Below are 10,000 nucleotides of genomic sequence, written 5' to 3'. Positions count from 1 at the left end.
GTGGCCAAGAACCAATTGGTTACCTAGCAACGGGACCTACAGCTTATTGTGGAATCCGAACCACATTATACCGAGAAATGAATTTCTATCACCAGAAACAAATTCCTCTAATTCTTCATTGGCGGGCCGGAGAATCGAACGCGGGCCTAAGAGAGTGCTAGCCGAGCACGATACCGACCCATCCAATGAGGAACTTGCTATGTATGAAATTTCACCTTAGTACCAAAAGGAGTGAATGTGTGCGTAAACATAATTCATGTAGAAGACTTGAGAAATAAAAACAAGAAATGTAAGACGCCGTGGAAATGCACAAGCCCTCTTAAAAGCCAAGTATCACTTAAGAGTGAATGAATTAGTCGCATAGAAGTAAGGTCAGAAGTGAAAGCACAAATTCCGAAAGCGGTGCTAAAACGTAAGATGATATTATATTAACCAGTTTGTGAAAGCGTCAAAATAATATTAACAAGCAACAGATGGGTTTTAGATGGTTCGAGGCGATTACGAAGATTATTGTTATTAATAATAAAGATGTATTTCTCATCTTTCCAGTTGTCATTTAGTAGCCGTATCATGCCAGTGGTGTGAAGTTGCAAAGGATATGAGGAGGAAGAAGAAGGAGAAGGAGAGGAAGAGGAGGAAGAGGAGGAGGAGGAGAATAGAAACTTTCCTTCTTTGCCTTAGTACGAGTAAACAAAAATACCTTGAGATCAGGCAGCAGCAACAGGCCTTTGGTTTCATTTGTGCTGCAAGTTTCCGACAATGGGAGCAGCGGTTTTCATCGGCTCTCCTACTAAAAAGGAAAAAACAAAACAGACATTAACAAATAATTCATCACTCTGGGCGGCTGAAATAAATAAAAGAAAAACGTAACTTAGGAACAACAAAAGATTAAAATAAAAATAATGGTTTATATACACACACACATGTATACTGTATATATATATATACACGTACACACGTCTACTAAGATTTTCCGAATATTTATATATATATATATATATATATATATATATATATATATATATATATATATATATATGTATATATATATATATATATATATATATATATATATATATATATATATATATATATATATATATATATGATTTTAAATCACGAAAAGGTAAAACGTGATAATTATATGTATAAACATATATATAATATATATACATATATAGATACACATGGTGTATGTATGTATATATATATATATATATATATATATATATATATATATATATATATATATATATATATATATATATATATATATATATAAACACATCTTTATATCTGCAGAATTTTCATTCGTTTCCAAGCACAGTATATTTTGTTTCAGGAGAAGAAGCTTTACCTTGGACCCAAAAAGCTAATTTCAAATCACATCTCAATCCTAAGCACAGGATTTCCCTAGATACCTCTGATACGTCTGCTTTTGTCATATGTCACTTCTTTGAATTTTAGCATTTCTGTTTTCAACAGTTTAAGTTATGATGATTATGTTATATATATATATATATATATATATATATATATATATATATATACACACACAAAAACATACAGTATATATATATATATATATATATATATATATATATATATATATATATATATATATATATATATATATATATATATCTGTGTGTGTGTAGAGAGAGAGAGAGAGAGAGAGAGAGAGAGAGAGAGAGAGAGAGAGAGAGAGAGAGAGAGAGAGAGAGAGAATTGTTTATAGCAATTAGGAGCACGTACCCTTCATAATATATAATATATATATATATACACTATATACACACACACATATATATATATGTATATACATATACATATGTGTAAAGTAATGACCAAAGAAGATATGTAAATGAAAATAAACGTGATCTCACGACCGAGACTGATGAGAAGAGAACAAGAATACCCGACAAAGAACAGAATATGTTAATGGTGAAAGAGAAGCAGGTGCTGACTGGAAACCAGGGTAACTTAAGACCTGTTTTCAGGCGGAAAAAATAAAGGAAACAATAAGAGGATGCATCCATTAGAGGCCTGGCGCAGAAGAGACGTCTTACAGACGCTCTACAGGAAGAAACTGCCAAGCCGAGCTTGCTTTAGAATAAAAAGTTGGTATATCATACTTTCTGCCAAAAGATGTGTAAATTGTGGAAGAGGGATAAGATCAGTTGTTGCAGCGTTGTTGTACTGTAAAAAGGATGTCATAGAAAGTACTCACATTTTTTGGTTATGGTGGGAAGGGAGAAAGTGAAATGCAAGAATGTACAAAATCTTTATGTTTGCTGAGCAAGGATGAATTTAAGATGAGGAAGAGATGCAAAGATTAAAAGAACAAAGCGTTAGAAACGAATGACTTTGGGAAATGAATTGCTGAGAATTTGAGAATGAATCGAGCAAAGACGTAAACGACATGTTTAGTTTAGCATCTGAAAGAATGGCTTGCAATGTATAAGCATATATGAATGACATGTTTAGAGTCCCCGATATCTCGAGACTGCATCTAGTAAAGAAGAAAATGGCATGTATAGTGTCCTCAGTTTCTGAAAGCGCGAGAATGCAGCCATGAAGGAGATACGTAAACAACATGTTTAGTGTCCGTAGTATCTGAAAAAACGAGGCTGCATCCACAAATAAGTTAAAGACACGTTCAGTGTCCTTACTATCTGATAGAGCAAAACTACAGTCGATAAAGACAAAGGAGTTTAGTGCCCCTTGTATTGGGAAGATTGAGGCTACATCCAATAAAGAAGCTGAAGGCATGTTTAGCGTCATCAGTATCTGGAAGCATGAGATAAAACATGGAGAGTCAATTAGTGTTCACAGTATCTGGAAACAAGAATTTGCATTCAGCAAAGGATTCAATACAGAAGTAAATGACACATCTGTTGTCCTGAAGTGTCTGAAAGCATGACAATATATCCAGTAAAGAAGTAAATGCCATGTTTAGAGTCCTTAGCATCCGAGAGTATGATATTGCATCCGATAAAGAAGAAAATGATTTCTACTCGTGAAGCTTCTCAGAAAGTTCTTGGACGGTTTTTTTGAGGTTGCTGAACGTTTCAATAAGCAATGGTTGAAAAGTCAACAATGCTTTTTTTTTTTTTTTTTTTTTTTGGCATAATTTTATGACGTCGTCAAGATACGAAAACTTTACAGAGATGTACTTCACAATAAACTTTCTTTGATATCAATGAGCACCACATGACTTTCTCTTGAATTCACAGAGCATGGAATGAAAAGGTGTACAAGCCACTGCGCTTTGTCTCACTATTTGTTACAAGGTAAGCTGAGGTTACTGAGCATAGACTTAAATAACATTTCTATATGATATATGCCGTTAGAGGCAGTACTTGGGAGCTTTACGATCATCTATTTTGTCATGACATTCATAATTCCAGCTTTTACGTATTTCATTGTTTACAACCTTCTTATTGCCTTATTTTATGATTCATTATTTGCAAACACCTGTCACTATCAGAACTTGAACCTTAGGTGTGAATAACCTGATTTCCCTTAACGACAATAACTAATAATTGCTTTCAATTTTTCTCAGAGTTATTTTTAGTTTTTGTAATGCACTTCGTTTTTTTTCCTCAGTGTGATTCATATTTTCTCGCGTTTTTATTGAGTCTATTTTTCTCGTTCCTTATCTCTGTGATGGGTTCCGTTTTGTCCTTGACACTCTTTGGCATACAAAAATACTCATATGAATGCATACAGGTGTGATTATAAATGAATGCATACATTATGGTAGCATCACTGATATAACATATAGCCTACATATGACTGCGTACAGGTGTGATTATGAATGTGCATATTATGCTGGCATATGCTTAAATATACGAGTGTAGCTGATGGCATATGTGCTCCACCTGTCAACATGTTCTGTAAGCGTGAGAGAGAGAGAGAGAGAGAGAGAGAGAGAGAGACAACGTCAAAAGCAGAAAAAATGTTATAGAAACCTGCATTGTGTCTCACTGGCAGAATAACTGACATAGACATATGACTTCGTGGAAATCCGGGAAAATTCAGAATGTATTAACACGTACGTTGCAGATGTTTTGCAAAAAAATATTATCCGGTTGCTCCTCGTCATTGAAAACGAAGTATTGACAGAATAAAACTAACTCTGATATGGCTGTCAGTGAGACACGCACGAGAAAAAAATATATATACGTATGTATATATATACGTACGAATATATATATATATATATATATATATATATATATATATATATACATATATATATATATATGTATATATGTATGTATGTATGTAGTATATATATATATATATAATATAATATATATATAAATATAATATATTTATATGTATGTATATAATATATATATAAATATATAATAATATATATAAATATATTATAATATATATAATATATATATATATATATATATATATATATATATATATATATATATATATATATATATATATATATATATATATAACTAGTTCCATGACTGCATGAGTGATATATGCATCTATGCTATCTAAAAAAAAGAAAAAGAAAATGGAGCTGCACCTCTCATGAATAATATACCTCTTGTTCTAATAACAGCGTGACAGACTTGCTTCTTAGTAATCTAAAGAGTGAAACTAGTTCTATGACTTTGTGTGTGTGAGAGAGAGAGAGAGAGAGAGAGAGAGAGAGAGAGAGAGAGAGAGAGAGAGAGAGAGAGACTTATCATTAAGATCTAAAGATATAAAACCAATCCTACAACAGAGAGAGAAACACGCATGTGTACAATCTGTAAAATAAAACTAATTCTAGCACGGGACGGCGGAGGAAAGACCCATTTAAACATTCGACACATCTGTGTTTCCCAATCAACACCGAACGGCGAGTGGGGAGGGAGGGAAGGAAAAAAAAATAAAAAGTCTCATTCTCGTATTCGACTGAAGCGATCAGAATCCAACGACCGTGAGCAGGTACACAGTGACAGGTATGCCAGACGGAACTGTAGTATTGCTTCTCGGTTGAGGGAGGTACATGAGTCTCCGTTTTCCCCGCCGGCCACACCGTCGTCCCGCTGCTGCTGCTGCTGCTGCTGTGGCTGTTGCTGCTGCTGTGGCTGTGGCTGTTGCTGCTGCTGCTGCTGTGTTTCTGCTGCTGTTTATTGTTGTTGTTGTCGTTGTCGTCGCGTTTTCTCATGGGATGATTTATGGTCTCGTCCGATTCGACGCCGCTCGCGAAGGACGAAAGAAACGTCAGCGTCAGTCAGCAGCAGTCTGTCGGTCATTGCCGCGTGGAATCTCGTCTCGCGTCTAATGCCTTCGAAACGTTTACGGTGGCGGTGTTTATATATACATATATATATATATATATATATATATATATATATATATATATATTATGTATGTATATATATATATATATATATATATATATATATATATATATATATATATATATATATATACATATATGTATATATATATGTATATATGCATATATATATATATACATATATATATGTATATATATATATATATATATATATATATATATATATATATATATATATATATATATATATATATATATATATATATAGGAATAGAACAGCAAACAGCCATCAACATCTTATAAATTTATTTGGCCAAATTTTCGAGACCATGTCTCATCATCAGGGCTGTAAAATACAAAGAATAAGAATTAAGAATCGACTCAGTTAAAAAACTTACAAAAGCCTAAAACATGGAACTTAAACTAAAACAAACACCGAAGAAACATTAAAACATACTAAAAGACTTAATATTTAAAAAACGTAGATAAAAAAATTAATAAAATAATATATAAATATATATATATATATATATATATATATATATATATATATATATATATATATATATATATATGTATGTATGTATAGCATATCAGAACGTTTAGTACCTAACCCTATGGGAGCTAAGAACTGAGTGACATTCATAGTTCTCAGGAGGACGACGTCAACTTAAGATATATATAAAACAGTGGAAGAGGTCTGGCTGTTTAGGGAAGGAAAAAAAAGACATTTACAGGTCAAGTTAAAATTTTACAGCAGTTGCTCTTTTATTTTTAAAACAAACAGTATTAACACATTGCTGTACCGTGCCTATATGTTATCCTCTACCTGACACAAACTTCACGATGAAATTCTGTTTTTATTTCAATTTTTCAAAAATAATTCGTATCCTTCATTTTTATTCAACAAGTATGTAAAAAGCTTTTTGAATAATAAATTCCAACCCCGTCTGTCCATGCCTAATGCCCCTAAATTGATAATGTACTCGTATGCCTCCATTCCATTTGTACATTCGAAGAAATTCAACCAATCTTTACAAAACTCCATTCGCAGTACATTTCCAGCTCTGGAAATTAGATTATGTGAAAAAAATCCTAAGACCATTGGGTCATTGTTTCACCATAAGGATAAGCTTCCCGCTTTGATGCGATCTCTGGTGGTTTATTGTTTCACTTGGCCAAAATGTTAAGTTGGGAAATATATCGGTGCCACCAAGAGATTGCTCAAAGTGAGAGTTGATTCTCATCTTGGAGTTAGTCACCGAACAGGATGTCAATTAAAAACAAAAGAATTTTCTAATATAAGATATCACTGTAAAAAATGCAAGACACAGTTTTCTTATGATGATTTTAATATTGTTGCCCAAGCACCGAAAGACCACTCTCTCTCCATCCTGGAATCTTTAACTATTAAGCAGCTTGTTCCTTCCCTAAATAGCCAGACCTCTTCCACTGTTTTATATAATATCTTAAGTTGACGTCGTCCTCCTGAGAACTATGAATGTCACTAAGTTCTTAGCTCCCATAGGGTTAGGTACTAAACGTTCTGATATTCTATACATACATACATACATACATACATACATACATACATACATATATACATATATATATATATATATATATATATATATATATATATATATACTGTATATATATTTTATTAATATTTTTATCTACGTTTTTTAAATATTAAGTCTTTTGGTATGTTTTAATGTTTCTTCAGTGTTTGTTTTAGTTTAAGTTCCATGTTTTAGTCTTTTGTAAGTTTTTTAACTGAGTCGATTCTTAATTCTTATTCTTTGTATTTTACAGCCCTGATGATGAGACATGGTCTCGAAAATTTGGCCAAATAAATTTATAAGATGTTACGATGGCTGTTTGCTGTTCTATTCCTGGTAAATCTTCGGCGTTCCAGATGCCCCAATCTTCCAGCACACACACACACACACACACACACACACACACACACATATATATATATATATATATATATATATATATATATATATATATATATATATATATATATATATATTATATGAATATATGATTTCATGATGCTGCCTTGTAATAGGTATATCAACCTATAGTTTTTATGTGTAATAATAATAATGATTGAAATATCATATCAGATCTCAAAAGAATTAATGCATTAGATGAATTAATAACGTAATTTAGAACGAATAGTTTCTTTCCTAATAAAAACCTAGTATATGAGGAACACGTGTGTCTTAGCGAAGGGTTTGTTTCACTTCATCTGTCATTAGTTCAGATAAGAGAAGCGCATTGTGTTGGGTTTTTCTGTTTTTCGCTTTGCTTTAATTCACGCGATGACAGGTCGGGAATAACAATTGCCATCTGTTTGAACATGCTTAATGTTACATACATGGTCACATGTGAAATTTTGAGAGTAAGATCTCATGATCGATTGCGGCATGTATTGTCCTGATTGAGTTCAAAACATTTTGCTGGAAGTTACGTCATCTTCCTTATTCTAGAAGTTTCTTTTGTGTCTCGTCCCCAAAATGCCTTAATGACGTCATCTATTTCATTTTCAACTGGAATCCAAAAATCGATTAATTCTGATTTTCGAGACCGATCAGTTTGGTTCCCCCTCTCTTTCTCTCTCTCTCTCTGTATTTATTAAAAAGAGAGTAATTATTAATGTAAAATATTTGTGGTCACTGGTATTAAATATAAGTATACCTTAGTTTAACCAGACCACTGAGTTGATTAATAGCTCTCCTAGGGCTGGCCCGAAGGATTAGACTTATTTTATGTGGATAAGAACCAATGGGTTACCTAGCAACGGGACCTACAGCTTATTGTGGAATCCGAACCACATTATACCGAGAAATGAATTTCTATCACCAGAAATAAATTCCTCTAATTCTTCATTGGCCGGCTGGAGACTCGAACTTTGGCCTAGCAGAGTGCTAGCTAAGAACTCTACCGACTCGTCCAACAAGGAACTAGGTATTAAATATAGCTTTTGAGATCTGAAGTTAGTGAAATTGTTCAAGTTGTAACGGTGCCAGACAAAAAAGTGTGTTTTGTGAATTTTATGCAGCTGCAAAGGGATTTTACAAAGGTTTTCACAAAGTTGTGTAAGGTAAAGAGAATTTTAATTAGTATTACCATGGTATAATAAGGTGTGTTAGGAAAATTTTGCCTAAGTGAAATTATTATTGACAAATCTTTTGTGTATTTTTGTGTGTTCTTGTGTTTGCAATCTTTTACTTGTTTCACATTTCTTGTGTTGGTGATTTAACATTTATTTACTTAGCATTTTAAATATTTTTTGATAATTTAACATTGCATACTTGATTTAATTTTCATTTATTAAGATTTTCTTGTCAAATCTTGAGTAATTCTTGACAGTTTAAATTTTGCTTGATTAATTTAATTTCTTAATAAATTAAAGTTTTGGGATTTAATTTTGTTTAATAATTTAATTCATGAATTAATTAAATTTTATGTTGTTTTCAAATAATAGTAAATTTTTCAGATTGTGAATTCTAATTATAAATTTTGAATTAGAAAATAAATTTTTGTATTTAAAATTTTTAAAAACAGTGTTTCATTTATTGACCACCAGTGAATAGGATTAATTGTGTCCATAAGGCAAAGCAATAATCATGTTTTGTTCCTTTAGTTTTGCTGAAGTGAATTAAGACCAGGGAAACAGTTGAAGTTGTTTGATGAAGTGATGCCCTTTTATTCTAGTATATTTCTTGCTTAATGGTGGATACCTCACAATTCTTTTGATAAACTTAGTTTGATTTTTTACATGATTAATGAGTTTTTTTTAAGGGATCACTGTTATGTTTAGAGTACTCAGTCTTAAATCTTATTGTTATGAGAGTTCAGGTATCTGGCTGAAGTGAGGTAAATTTTTGAAATCTGTGATTAGTTATGTAATAACCAGGTACTTGGTACGCATCATGAATATATATATACATACATATATATATATATATATATATATATATATATATATATATATATATATATATATATATATACAGTATATATATTGAACTTCGAAGCACAATTGGTTCACTGGTCAAAGTTCTTTGCTGGACTGGTCGATATCATTCTCGGCTAGCACTCTGCAGGGCTGGAGTTCGAATCTCCGGCCGGCCAGTGAAGAATTAGAGGAATTTATTTCTGGTGATAGAAATTCATTTCTCGGTATAATGTGGTTCAGATCCCACAGTAAGCTGTAGGTCCCGTTGTTAGGTAACCAATTGGTGTTTAGACACGTAAAATATGTCTAATCCTTCGGGCCAGCCCTAGGAGAGCTGTTAATCAACTCAGTGGTCTGGTTAAACTAAGGTATAATTAATTCACTGGTCATAAGGTTAAGTGAACACTGAATTTGGTCAAAAATTGAATGAGTGACCATCAGTAACAGTCACAGATGCTTTTTGCATATAAAATTAATAACCATCAGTGGGGCATGGTCATGGGACTAGCAACCTCACTTAAAAAATTAACTGCTAGGAACGGAAGGATCAGTAGGCTCGTTTTGAAGCTTCTCTTTACGAGAAAAAAAAAAAAACTCAAATACATCTCACGGGCTGCTTTAGAAGCAAGAGCCCGTGCCGGAAGATAGGTAGCATAACCTGACAACATACCGCCACGTACAAAATGGGTACTAGGTAAATTAGG

General features: G+C 32.4%; 1 protein-coding gene across 2 annotated transcripts in view; it reads right to left on the bottom strand.

Moving 5' to 3' along the window:
• The window catches only part of LOC136842526 (protein bric-a-brac 2-like), a 312,631-nt gene that overhangs the window by 194,631 nt on the left and 108,000 nt on the right, over positions 1-10,000 (bottom strand). The window contains exon 2 of one of the 2 annotated variants that reach the window (XM_067109941.1): positions 701-790. The gene's annotated coding sequence lies outside the window, so the exon portion shown is untranslated. The remainder of the gene's footprint in view (positions 1-700; positions 791-10,000) is intronic. The other variant, XM_067109942.1, reaches the window with a different exon arrangement.

The sequence above is a fragment of the Macrobrachium rosenbergii genome, chromosome 10, assembly GCF_040412425.1.
Source record: "Macrobrachium rosenbergii isolate ZJJX-2024 chromosome 10, ASM4041242v1, whole genome shotgun sequence".
Classification (NCBI taxonomy): Eukaryota; Metazoa; Arthropoda; class Malacostraca; order Decapoda; family Palaemonidae; genus Macrobrachium; species Macrobrachium rosenbergii.
Note: the sequence above shows the minus strand (reverse complement) of the source record. Positions and strands in the feature narration are given on the sequence as shown.